At 41.2% G+C, this 11,571-nt stretch overlaps 1 protein-coding gene across 7 annotated transcripts in view; it reads left to right on the top strand.

The window, feature by feature from the left end:
* Positions 1-788: 788 nt before the first annotated feature.
* The window catches only part of LOC121535447 (rho GTPase-activating protein 12), a 106,975-nt gene continuing 96,192 nt past the window's right edge, over positions 789-11,571 (top strand). For all 7 annotated transcript variants that reach the window (XM_041842527.2, XM_041842528.2, XM_041842523.2 and 4 more), the window contains exon 1: positions 789-996. The gene's annotated coding sequence lies outside the window, so the exon portion shown is untranslated. The remainder of the gene's footprint in view (positions 997-11,571) is intronic.

The raw sequence follows: 11,571 nt of genomic DNA, 5'->3' as shown, positions 1-11,571 counted from the left end.
ACATTTTGTTGGCTGATTCTGAGCTAATATCCTGCAATTGTACAGTTTAATATGGCTCAAGCATAATCATTTGGGTGGGCAACATGAAAGTTTGGGAGGGCAATACCCTACCCCGCACCCAATAGATGTTGAAGAGATCTATTGAGGCAGATATTGACTGGTGTTCAAAAGTGATAAAAATTAACCTTACCAGAATAAAACCTTTGCCAATTTTGCATTACACCATATTTGTTATATTTTTCATGCCACTGAGAATTCTTAGTGATTTTTTAAATCACTTCTTGATGTGTATACCATTTTCTACCAAACATTTTTGAATGCCACCATACTGCCCTACAAAAGCAAAACGCAGTAACTACGTATTTAAAAAAAAAAATGCTAAATCTGACTTCAAAGTCGTTCTGTCTTGACAGACAGTAATTTCTGATACTCCGTGATATATTCTGATCAACTGGCTTGTTCTTGTGTCAGGAAACTGAATACCACATTAATCAGATAATATACCTGGCCATTACAACAGATAAAGACGTTTTACCAAATTCGTAGTTACTGCGTTTTGCATTTGTAGGGCAGCATACATTTCAGTTGTAATGGGGTGTATGTAACCTTGAAAGAAACAGTGTCAAAATGCACTATTCCTCGCCTAAGGTGCTTGGAGCCCTTTTCCCTTCCGCCACAAGGTGGAGCCAGTACACCATCACTGCTCTCTCCCTCAAAAAGTGTTGCGGACTGTCTTGAGTGGTATGTAACTATCGAAATTGGCAGACAGGCAAAAGCGGGAGCGAGCACATACGGGAACGTCAGGGAAAAGTGGAAACAAGGCGGAGAAAATGTGTGTAGTTAGTGCTGTTACCTTTCTAGAAGCCTTGTGACTTGACGGTGTAGTGTCGACAGGGAAGTCGAGGCGAAAAGACAAGACGAAAAGTTTATGGAATTATACATTCTTCACAAGTGCTTACTTTGACAAAACAAGGATTATCCCTGCCAGAAGAAAAGGTATGTCGAGTCTGACTGGTTGTGTCTTTCCCAGGAGAATGAAAAAGGTCTTATTTTACTGTTCTTGTTTGCTAGGTAGTTAAACCTGCTAACTAACTAGCTAGTGCGTCATCCCACAAATTGAGTTTTGCTTTCAGCGAGCAAAACGACCCACTGTTTGTTGGAATGAGAAGCAACCTGTTCTGACTCGCCGTTCACAGAACGAGACATTCTGGTGTTTGGATATTGTCGACAAGCAAGTTACTGGTTAGATGAGAACTTGTACCTAACGTTAGGAGGTAACACCAAACCAGGTAGAGTTCCTTATTTCGTGCCCTTAGAATGTGAATGAGAGAAATATTGTACATGGTTACCCCTAATAATCCCACACCACCTACCTAACTAGCTACCTAACCTAGGGGTGAGAGGAGGCATAAATATTCCAGGAAACTGCTCAGTGGTTTCTTGGCTTGCCTGGAAACCCGACGTTGAATTGCACTGAATTCTATGTCGGGCAGAAATTAGCTTTTGAATTGGGAAAGTTTCCTCTCACGACCTCTATAAGCCATAATGTTGAATACAATTATATTTTAACATACATTACCGGTTGTCCGTGCGGTTGGTCCTTTTGGCGGTAGGAATGTGAGACAATATATCCACATAATTAAGTCAACTTTTCAATACACTTGTAGTGCTTTCAGATTTATATTACATGAAGCATGCACACGAGATAAAAATACGTGCAGGAGTTGCATACTTGCGGAGCTCGTGCGCTTGTTTTCATGGTTCTGGTGATAGAAAACTGAACGCACTACCCCTTTGAAAAGTTTATATCATTATACTGTTCTGTGGATCTGTTGTCTCACATTCCAACCGACCAACCGCACAGACAACTGGTAAAGTACATTAAAATATAATTTTATTCAACATTCTGGCTTGCAGAGGTCCTGAGAGGAAACTTTCCTGATTCAAATGCTCATTTCTGCTCGATGTAGAATTAAATGCAATTCAACATCAGGTTTCCAGGCAACTTCTTGGCATGTTCCTACATAAAGTACCCATAACTAGTAAGACAACTGCAGCTTGCTAACAAAACAGTTTATTTGGTGTTATACACAATCTAATCTAGTTACAGTCCCTTCAGAAAGTATTCATACCACTTGACTTATTCCACATTTTGTTGTGTTAAAGCCGGAATTCAAAATGGATTAAATCAAAAAAAAATTCTCACCCATCTACCTACACAAGATACCCCATAATGACAAAGTGAAAACATGTTTTTTGATGTAGATTTTTTATTATTGGAAATGAAATGCAGAAACATCTAATTTACATAAGTATTCACACCCCTGGCTCTGAGTCAATACATTTTAGAATCACCTTTGGCAGCGATTACCACTGTGAGTCTTTCTGGGTAAGTCTCTAAGAGCTTTGCAAACCTGGATTGTACAATATTTGGCCATTTTATTATTTTCGAAATTCTTCAAGCTCTGTCAGATTGGTTGTTGATCATTGCTAGACAACCATTTTAAAGTCTTGCCATACATTTTCCGGCAGATTTAAGTCAAAACTGTAACTCGGCCACTCAGAACATTCACAGTCTTCTTGGTAAGCAACTCCAGTGTAGATTTGGCCTTGTGTTTTAGGTTATTGTCCTGCTGAAAGGTGAATTAATCTCCCAGTGTCTGGTGGAAAGCAGGCTGAACTAGGTTTTCCTCTAGGATTTTGCCTGTGCTTAACTCCATTCCATTTATTTTTTGTCCTGAAAAACTCCCCAGTCTGATTACAAGCATACCCAAAACATTGCTTTGCCCCCTTTTTTTATTTTCAGTATTACTTTAGTGCCTTGTTGCAAACAGGATGCATGTTTTGGATTTTTTTTATTCTGTACAGGCATCCTTCTTTTCACTCTGTCAATTAGGTTAGTATTGTGGAGTACCTACAGTGTTGTTGATCCATCCTCAGTTTTCTGCTATCACAGCCATTCAACTCTGTAACTGTTTTAAAGTCACCATTGGCCTCATGGTGAAATCTCAGAGCGGTTTCCTTCCTCTCCGGCAACCGAGTTAGGCAGGACGCCTGTATCTTTGTAGTGACTGGGTGTATTTATACACCATCCAAAGTGTAATGAATAACTTCACCATGCTCAAAGGGATCTTCAATGTCTGCTTTTTTTTTTTTACCCTTCTACCAATAGGTGCCCTTTGTGAGTCATTGGAAAACCTCCCTGGTCTGTGGTAGAATCTGTTTTTAAATTCACTGAGGGACCTTACAGATAATTGTCTGTGTGGGGTACAGCGATAAGGTAGTCATTCAAAAATCATGTTAAACACTATTATTGCACACAGTGAGTCCATGCAACTTATTATGTGACTTGTTAAGCAAGTTGTTACTCCTGAACGTATTTAGGCTTGCCATAACAAGGGGGTTGAATACTTATTGACTCGACATTTCAGCTTTTCATTTTTGATTAATTTGTAAAAATGTCTAAAAACATAATTCCACTTTGACATTATGGGGTATTGTGTCAGTGACGACAAAATCTAAATTTAATCCATTTTAAATGCAGGTTGTAACACAACAAAATGTGGAAAAAGTCAAGGGGTGTGAATATTTTCTGAAGGCACTGCATGTTCTCCTGCCTCTAGATTGGGTGGTTTACGACAGGGTTCTCAAACTGTCGGCCTGCGGGCCGAAATTGGCCCGCCTGTAATTTTATTTGCCCCCTCAATTCTTGATTTTTATTGTTTAATATTCCCACGCATAATAGAGAGATATATGTGATCATATACAAATGTATGCAAGGTTTGAAATTATTGTTTTAGTCAAATATTATATCTGTGTGGGCTTTTTCCTGTCAATTTGCAGTCTACAAATTATTTGTAATTATGTTCCGTCCCCCTGACCAGCCGCTCAATAAATAAATTGGCCCACGACTGAGTCTAGTTGATAATCCCTGGTTTACGGTTTGATAATTTTTCTGGGCTTCTCTCGCTACCTTCCATATGATACTGATTTATATTTAATAAATCAAACAAACAAAAGGCAAGCAGCAGCAGTCCGACCCAGGGAGGAAGGAACCTTCAGTGGAACCAGACTCAGCCCATCCTTCCCCGGCTAGAGAAGGATTTAGTTTATTTAGCATGACTAGGTCATTTTGCATCCATTGGATGTTGCAGCATCACCTCAGACATCCACAGGCTCAATTGCTAGAGAGCTGTCTGGGGACGAGATGAGTTAGGCTCACAGCATGGCAATACCATCACATTTTCTAAAATGATACTTAAGAATGGAATTTAGAATGTTCGTACAGATAGAAAAATTCTACGATCGTCATACGCACACCTGTAGGAGATCCCCATTGATAAATACCAATTGTTCTCAGGCTGTGTTCGTGCACGACCTTGGCTATTTGCATTTCGAAATGCCCCTAATTAACCATATATGGTTAAAATCATACCTTTAAAGCCTGGGGGAATATACAACGCTGTACCATGAAATAGAGGTGTTAGTGTCAGAGATTGAGTACAACCGAAAGGTTTTATTTGTCTCGCTCAGTTGTGGCTTGACCAGTAAACATAAAAACATAGCTACAAAGAGAGGACCATTAGGACAATTCAAGTTGCTTTAGCAATGGCAAATATACTTCAAATGTAAGGTCGTCACCATATCAGTATTGCGATACCCAGAGGTATCGTGGCAAGAAAACAAAACATGAAGCAGACTAAATGTAATGAGGAAACAGTCCTAATGTTGGAGACAAGCAGCCTTATGTTGACACCCAGAATCACATGTTTCTTTCCAGCTATAGCACACAATATTTTACATTTAAAGTATGTTTTTTAAAGGACCAAAGAGTTTAGTCGTATTTGGAAACCCATTGGTGGCAAAGAAACCCCTCTTGACATCAACCTGTTGTGCGATGGTGTATGGTAATTGTATGCAACTGTGCTGATGATTGCATCCAAAACATCGGCTCACCAAGGGCTGTGAGATGCCAATCGGCAAGCTCCCTCTGAAAAGTGCCCGTTGCCAAAAACCTGAAGGTGGATAGCGCTTGGATGTGCACCGGAATGGCATGCACTTACCTTTCTAAAGTAGGTCTCAAATCCTCGCAAAAAATCCTAGAAGTTTGGTTTTGGGAAATGATATCTGATGAGCCAATCTGTAGTTTCTGCAAAAATGTCCCACCTGTCTCTAAAAACGAGCTCTCTGCGAAATGCAGCTTGTGCCAAATCTTCCAACAGGGCAAGATCAGCCATCTTTCATTCAATTTCCCATTATCTCAGTCTTTTATAGTGTGTTGACAATGGTCTCACTTCCACACGTGCCTCTAATTTAACAAATTACTGTACTTTAAATTGATTATTAATTTAATAATTTCACTGATGTGGTAAAGTTATTTGATATTGCCTGTCAAGATATGTTGCATGAATTCACAATGGAAATAATGATTTAATGATTACTCTTACAATTTCACAAATTTTCAACGTACTCTGAATATACCAAACATTAGGAACACATATTGAGTTGCACCCCCCTCTTTTCCCCTCAGAACAGCCTCAATTGGTTGGGCCATGGACTCTACAAGGTGTCGTTAGCGTTCCACAGGGATGCTGGCCCATGTTGACTCCAATGCTTCCCACAGTTGTGTCAAGTTGACTGGATGTCCTTTGGGTGGTGGACCATTCTTGATACACATGGGGAAACTGTTGAGTGTGAAAAACCCAGCAGCATTGCAGTTCTTGACACAAACCGGTGCACCTGGCACCTACTACCATAACCCGTTCAAAGGCACATTACATTTTTTGTCTTGCCCATTCACCCTCTGAATGGCACAGATACACAATCCACGTCTCAATTGTCTTAATGCTTAAAAATCCTTCTTTAACCTGTCTCCTCCCCTTCATCTACACTGATTGAAGTGGATTTAACAAGTGACATCAATAAGGGATCATAGCTTTCACCTGGATTCACCTGGTCAGTCTCTGTCATGGAAAGAGCAGGTGTTATTAATGTTTTGTATACTCAGCAGTGGTGTAAAGTACTTTAGTAAAAATACTTTAAAGTACTACTTAAGTCATTTTTTGGGGGTATCTGTACTTTACTATTTATATTTTTGACAACTTTTACTTCACTACATTCCTAAAGAAAATAATGTACTTTTTTGCTCCATACATTTTCCCTGAAACCCAAAAGTACCAGTTACATTTTCAATGCTTAGCAGGACAGGAAAAGGGTCCAATTCATGCACTTATCAAGAGAACATCCCTACTGCCTCTGATCTGTTGGACTCACTAAACACACATGCTTTGTTTGTGAATTACGCAATCTCAATCGCACTCCATACTGCCCCTTCCCACCTGGACAAAAGGAACACCAATGTGAAAATGCTGTTCATTGACTACAGCTCAGCGTTCAACACCATAGTGCCCACAAAGCTCATCACTAAGCTAAGGACCATGGGACTAAACACCTCCCTCTGGATCCTGGACTTCCTGACGGGCTCCCCCAGGTGTTAAGGGTAGGAAACAACACATCTTCCACGCTGATCCTCAACACTGGGGCACCTCAGGGGTGCGTGCTTAGTCCCCTCCTGTACTCCGTGTTCACCCACGACTGCGTGGCCAAACATGACTCCAACACCATCATTAAGTTTGCTGACGACACAACAGTGGTAGGCCTGATCACCAACAACGATGAGACAGCCTATAGGGAGGAGGTCAGAGACCTGGCAATGTGTTGCCAGGACAACAACCTCTCCCTCAACGTGATCAAGACAAATGAGCTGATTACAGGAAAATGCCGAACAGGCCCCCATTAACATCGACGGGGCTGTAGTGGAGCGGGTCGAGAGTTTCAAGTTCCTTGGTGTCCACATCACCAACAAACTATCATGATCCAAACACACCAAGACCGTTGTGAAGAGGGCATGACAACAACTTTTCTCCATCAGGAGACTGAAAAGATTTGGCATTGGTCCGCAGATCCTCAAAAAGTTCTACAGCTGCACCATCGAGACCATCCTGACCAGTTGCATCACTGCCTGGTATGGCAATTGCTCGGCATCTGACCGTAAGGCACTACAGAGGGTAGTGCGTACGGCCCAGTACTTCGCTGGGGCCAAGCTTCCTGCCATTCAGGTCCTATATACTAGGCGGTGTCAGAAGAAGGCCCAAAAAATTGTGAAAGACTCCAGTCACCCAAGTCATAGACTGTTCTCTCTCCTTAACAGCTTCTACCCCCAAGCCATAAGACTGCTGAACAATTAATCAAATGGCCACCTGGACTATTTGCATTGACACCACCCCCCTCCATTTGTTTTTACACTGCTGCTACTCTCTGTTTTATTATCTATGCATAGTCACTTTACCCCTACCTACATGTACAAATTACCTTGACTAACCTGTACCCCCGCACATTGACTCGGGACCGGTACCCCATGTATATAGCCTTGTTATTGTTATTTTATTGTGTTACTTTTTAAATATGTTTTACCTTAGTTTATTTAGTAAATATTTTCTTAACTCTTTCTTGAACTGCATTGTTGGTTAAGGGCTTGTAAGTAAGCATTTCACGGTAAGGTCTACACCTGTTGTATTCGGCGCATGTGACAAATACAATTTGATTTGAATAATGTCTGTGTGTTGGAGTGTGCCCCTGGCTATAAAAACAATATGGTGCCGTTTGCTTAATATAAGCAATTGTAAATGATTTATTCTTTAACTTTTGATACTTAAGTATATTTTAGGAATTACATTTACTTTTGATACTTAAGTATATTTAAAACCAAATACTTTTAGATTTTTACACAAGTAGTATTTTACTGGGTGACTCACTTTTATTTGAGTCATTTTCTGTTAAGGTATATTTACTTTTACTCAAGTATGACAATTGGGTACTTTTTCCACCACTGATAGTCTTTGTATATTTTCCCCCATTCACTAGGCTACGCCTGACAAGCATTTCCCTTATTCCACCACTTGGAACTGTGCTACATTCACCCACACTCTCAAGCAAACGTTCATATTGATAAGTCTCATGCATGGTTGACACATTATTGATAAGAGGCTCCAGGAGCTGTCTTCTCTTCCCCTTGGAAGAACGTTTCCTAAATAATCCCAATGTTAGTTGTTCTAGACTACATCTCCTTGGCCTTATTTCTCAGACACAGATTAAGCCTAGTCCTGAATGATTTAAGAAGCACTTTCACCTGTGTCTAGGAAACAGGCCCCTTATCTTGGTGTCTGTCTTTCCACTCTGTAAATAACGGAATGCAGCATCTATAAAATGCCATAAAATAAAGGCACCAGCAGTGCAGCAGTTAGTGCCATGGTGAATGCAGACTAGGGATGTGACAAATGGAGAATATTGCTTAACGTTTAAACTGTCATTTTGTTTTCTCGGTTTTCCGTTAAAACGATTAGAAAATATCATATAATTCCACGTCAGTTTACAATGCAGAATAATGGTCATATTGCGTATGACACTAGGGCCGGGCGATGAAGTTATATCTACCACAACCCTTTACATACATAGAACACAGCTACATTAACGTGGATAGCGACAATTGATAACATTTCAGACAATAAAAAAGTATAGAAGTACCGCATCAGGTCTGTACCTTTTCAGTCAGTAGAATTCTGCTCCTGCGTAAAATGTTCTGTATTTTTTTCCCCTGACAACTAAACGTCGCTGATTGATGTGCTGCCCTGTTGTTGTTGTTTATGCCGTTTTTTATGGTATGGTAGCTAGATGTTTTATTTCTTCAAAAAATCTATTTAACCAACTTTAAAGTACTTTTTTAAGAGCGAGTGGTCTGTGCTCAGCAGCTCGAGATTATTTGATTGACGGTTCTGGTTGCCTAGTGATGGATTTGAGTCCCGTTTCAGAAGCAGCATTCCTTTACAGACAAATAAAATGTCAGTTCATATCACCAGAGAAGGTTTCGTGTAGGCATTTAAGGATCCCAATTTCGTATAAACGTTCACACCCCTAACGCAGACACCTTCAGTGCAACAGTCATTGCCATGGTGTATGGCATTGATTATTAGATGAAGAGACAGGGTCCTGGTCAAAAGTAGTGCATTACATAGGGAATAGGGTGCCATGTGTCCTGGTCAAAAGTAGTGCACTACATAGGGAATAGGGTGCCACGGGCCCTGGTCAAAAGTAGTGCACTACATAGGGAATAGGGTGCCATGTGTAATGGTCAAAAGCAGTGCACTACATAGGGAATAGGGTGCCATGTATCCTGGTCAAAAGTAGTGCACTACATAGGGAATAGGGTGCCATGTGTCCTGGTCAAAAGCAGTGTGCTGTATAAGATGTCCTCTAGCTATTCTCTTAGTGACCCTTGTTTGTATTCAGTATCATTGAAACCTCCCTCCCAGTCCCACCACACTCCTCATTATACTTACCTAATCCTCTTTGTTCCTGGAGGAACATGGGGCCTGCCCTAAAGCACCTCATTGTAAATACCATCCCCTTATTGTCACAGAAAACAAGTGGCATTTAAAAGTCAATGCTGTGCCTCAGCTCTGTTGGCAGACAGATGCAGATCAAAGCCAGGTGTGTTAAAGGGATAGTGTGACATTTTGGCAATTAGCACGCTAGTTGTTCCTGTAGACTTCCAAGGGTAGTTAGCAATGGCTCCAGAAACTACCTTAAACTTCCATCAAGCTGCACGCAGAGACATACATATAAATCCATAAATAAATCTGACTGGGTATGTAGAAAAATGGGCTTAATTGCCCAAATGTCGCACTATCCCTTTAAGGGATGCTGCTAATGTTTCTAGGGACACACTCTTTTCAAGCCACTTTGATAATAAGTGATTTTCGTAGCAGGTTAGGAAAGCATTTTCGCTAACCCTAACCCTTTTCCTAACCTTAACCTCAGTCTCCTAACCTGCTACGTTAATTATCCTAATCTGCTGCATAAATTCTCCAAACCATCTACGAAAAAGTCACTTTGCTATGGAAGAATATTGTAGTATAATAGTGAAGACATCAAAACTATGAAATAACACATATGGAATCATGTAGTAACCAAAAAAGTATTAAACAAATCAAAATATATTTTTATATTTTAGATTCTTCAAATAGCCACCCTTCGCCTTGATGACAGCTTTGCACACTCTTGGCATTCTCTCAACCAGCTTCACCTGGAATGCTTTTCCAACAGTCTTGAAGGAGTTCCCACATATGCTGAGCCCTTGTTGGCTCCTTTCCCTTCACTCTGCGGTCCGACTCATCCCAAACCATCTCAATTTGGTTGAGGTCGGGGGATTGTGGAGGCCAGGTCATCTGATGCAGCACTCCATCACTCTCCTTCTTGGTAAAATAGCCCTTACACAGCCTGGAGGTGTGTTGGGTCATTGTCCTGTTGAAAAACAAATGATAGTCCCACTAACTAAGCCCAAACCAGATGGGATGGCATATCGCTGCAGAATGCTGTGGTAGCCATGCTGGTTAAGTGTGCCTTGAATTCTAAATAAATCACAGACAGTGTCACCAGCAAAGCACACAATAACACCACCACCTCCATGTTTTACGGTGGGAAATACACATGCAGAGATTATCCATTCACCCACACCGCGTCTCACAAAGACAAGGTGGTTGGAACCACAAATCTCCAATTTGGAGTCCAGACCAAAGGACAAATGTCCGCCGGTCTAATGCCATTGCTCGTGTTTCTTGGCCCAAGCAAGTCTCTTCTTTGCAGCAATTCGACCATGAAGGCCTGATTCACACAGTCTCCTCTGAACAGTTGATGGTGAGATGTGTCTGTTACTTGAACTCTGAAGCATTTATTTGGGCTACAATTTCTGAGGTTGGTAACTCTAATGAACTTATCCTCTGCAGCAGAGGTAACTCTGGGTCTTCCATTCCTGTGGTGGTCCTCATGAGAGCCAGTTTCATCATAGCGCTTGATGATGGTTTTTACATTTTTACATTTTAGTCATTTAGCAGACGCTCTTATCCAGAGCGACTTACAGTTAGTGAGTGCATACATTATTTTTTTATTTTTCATACTGGGAATCGAACCCACAACCCTGGCGTTGCAAACGCCATGCTCTACCAACTGAGCTACATCCCTGCCGGCCATTCCCTCCCCTACCCTGGACGACGCCGGGCCAATTGTGTGCCGCCCCATGGGACTCCCAGTCACGGCCGGCTACGACAGAGCCTGGATTCGAACAAGGATCTCTAGTGGCACAGCTAGCACTGTGATGCAGCGCCTTAGACCACTGCGCCACTCGGGAGTTTTTGCGACTGCACTTGAAGAAACTTTCAAAGTTCTTGAAATGTTCCGTATTGACTGACCTTCATGTCTTAAAGTAATGATGGACTGTCATTTCTCTTTGCTTATTTGAGCTGTTCTTGCCATAATATGGACTTGGTCTTTTACCAAATAGGGCTGTCTTCTGTATACCACCCCTACCTTGTCACAACACAACTGATTGGCTCAAACGCATTAAGAAGGAAAGAAATTCCACAAATTAACTTTTAAGAAGGCACACCTGTTAATTGAAATGCATTCCGGGTGACTACCTCATGAAGCTGGTTGAGAGAATGCCAAGTGTGCAAAGCT

This window comes from Coregonus clupeaformis, chromosome 21 (genome assembly GCF_020615455.1).
Source record: "Coregonus clupeaformis isolate EN_2021a chromosome 21, ASM2061545v1, whole genome shotgun sequence".
Lineage (NCBI taxonomy): Eukaryota > Metazoa > Chordata > Actinopteri > Salmoniformes > Salmonidae > Coregonus > Coregonus clupeaformis.
Note: the sequence above shows the minus strand (reverse complement) of the source record. Positions and strands in the feature narration are given on the sequence as shown.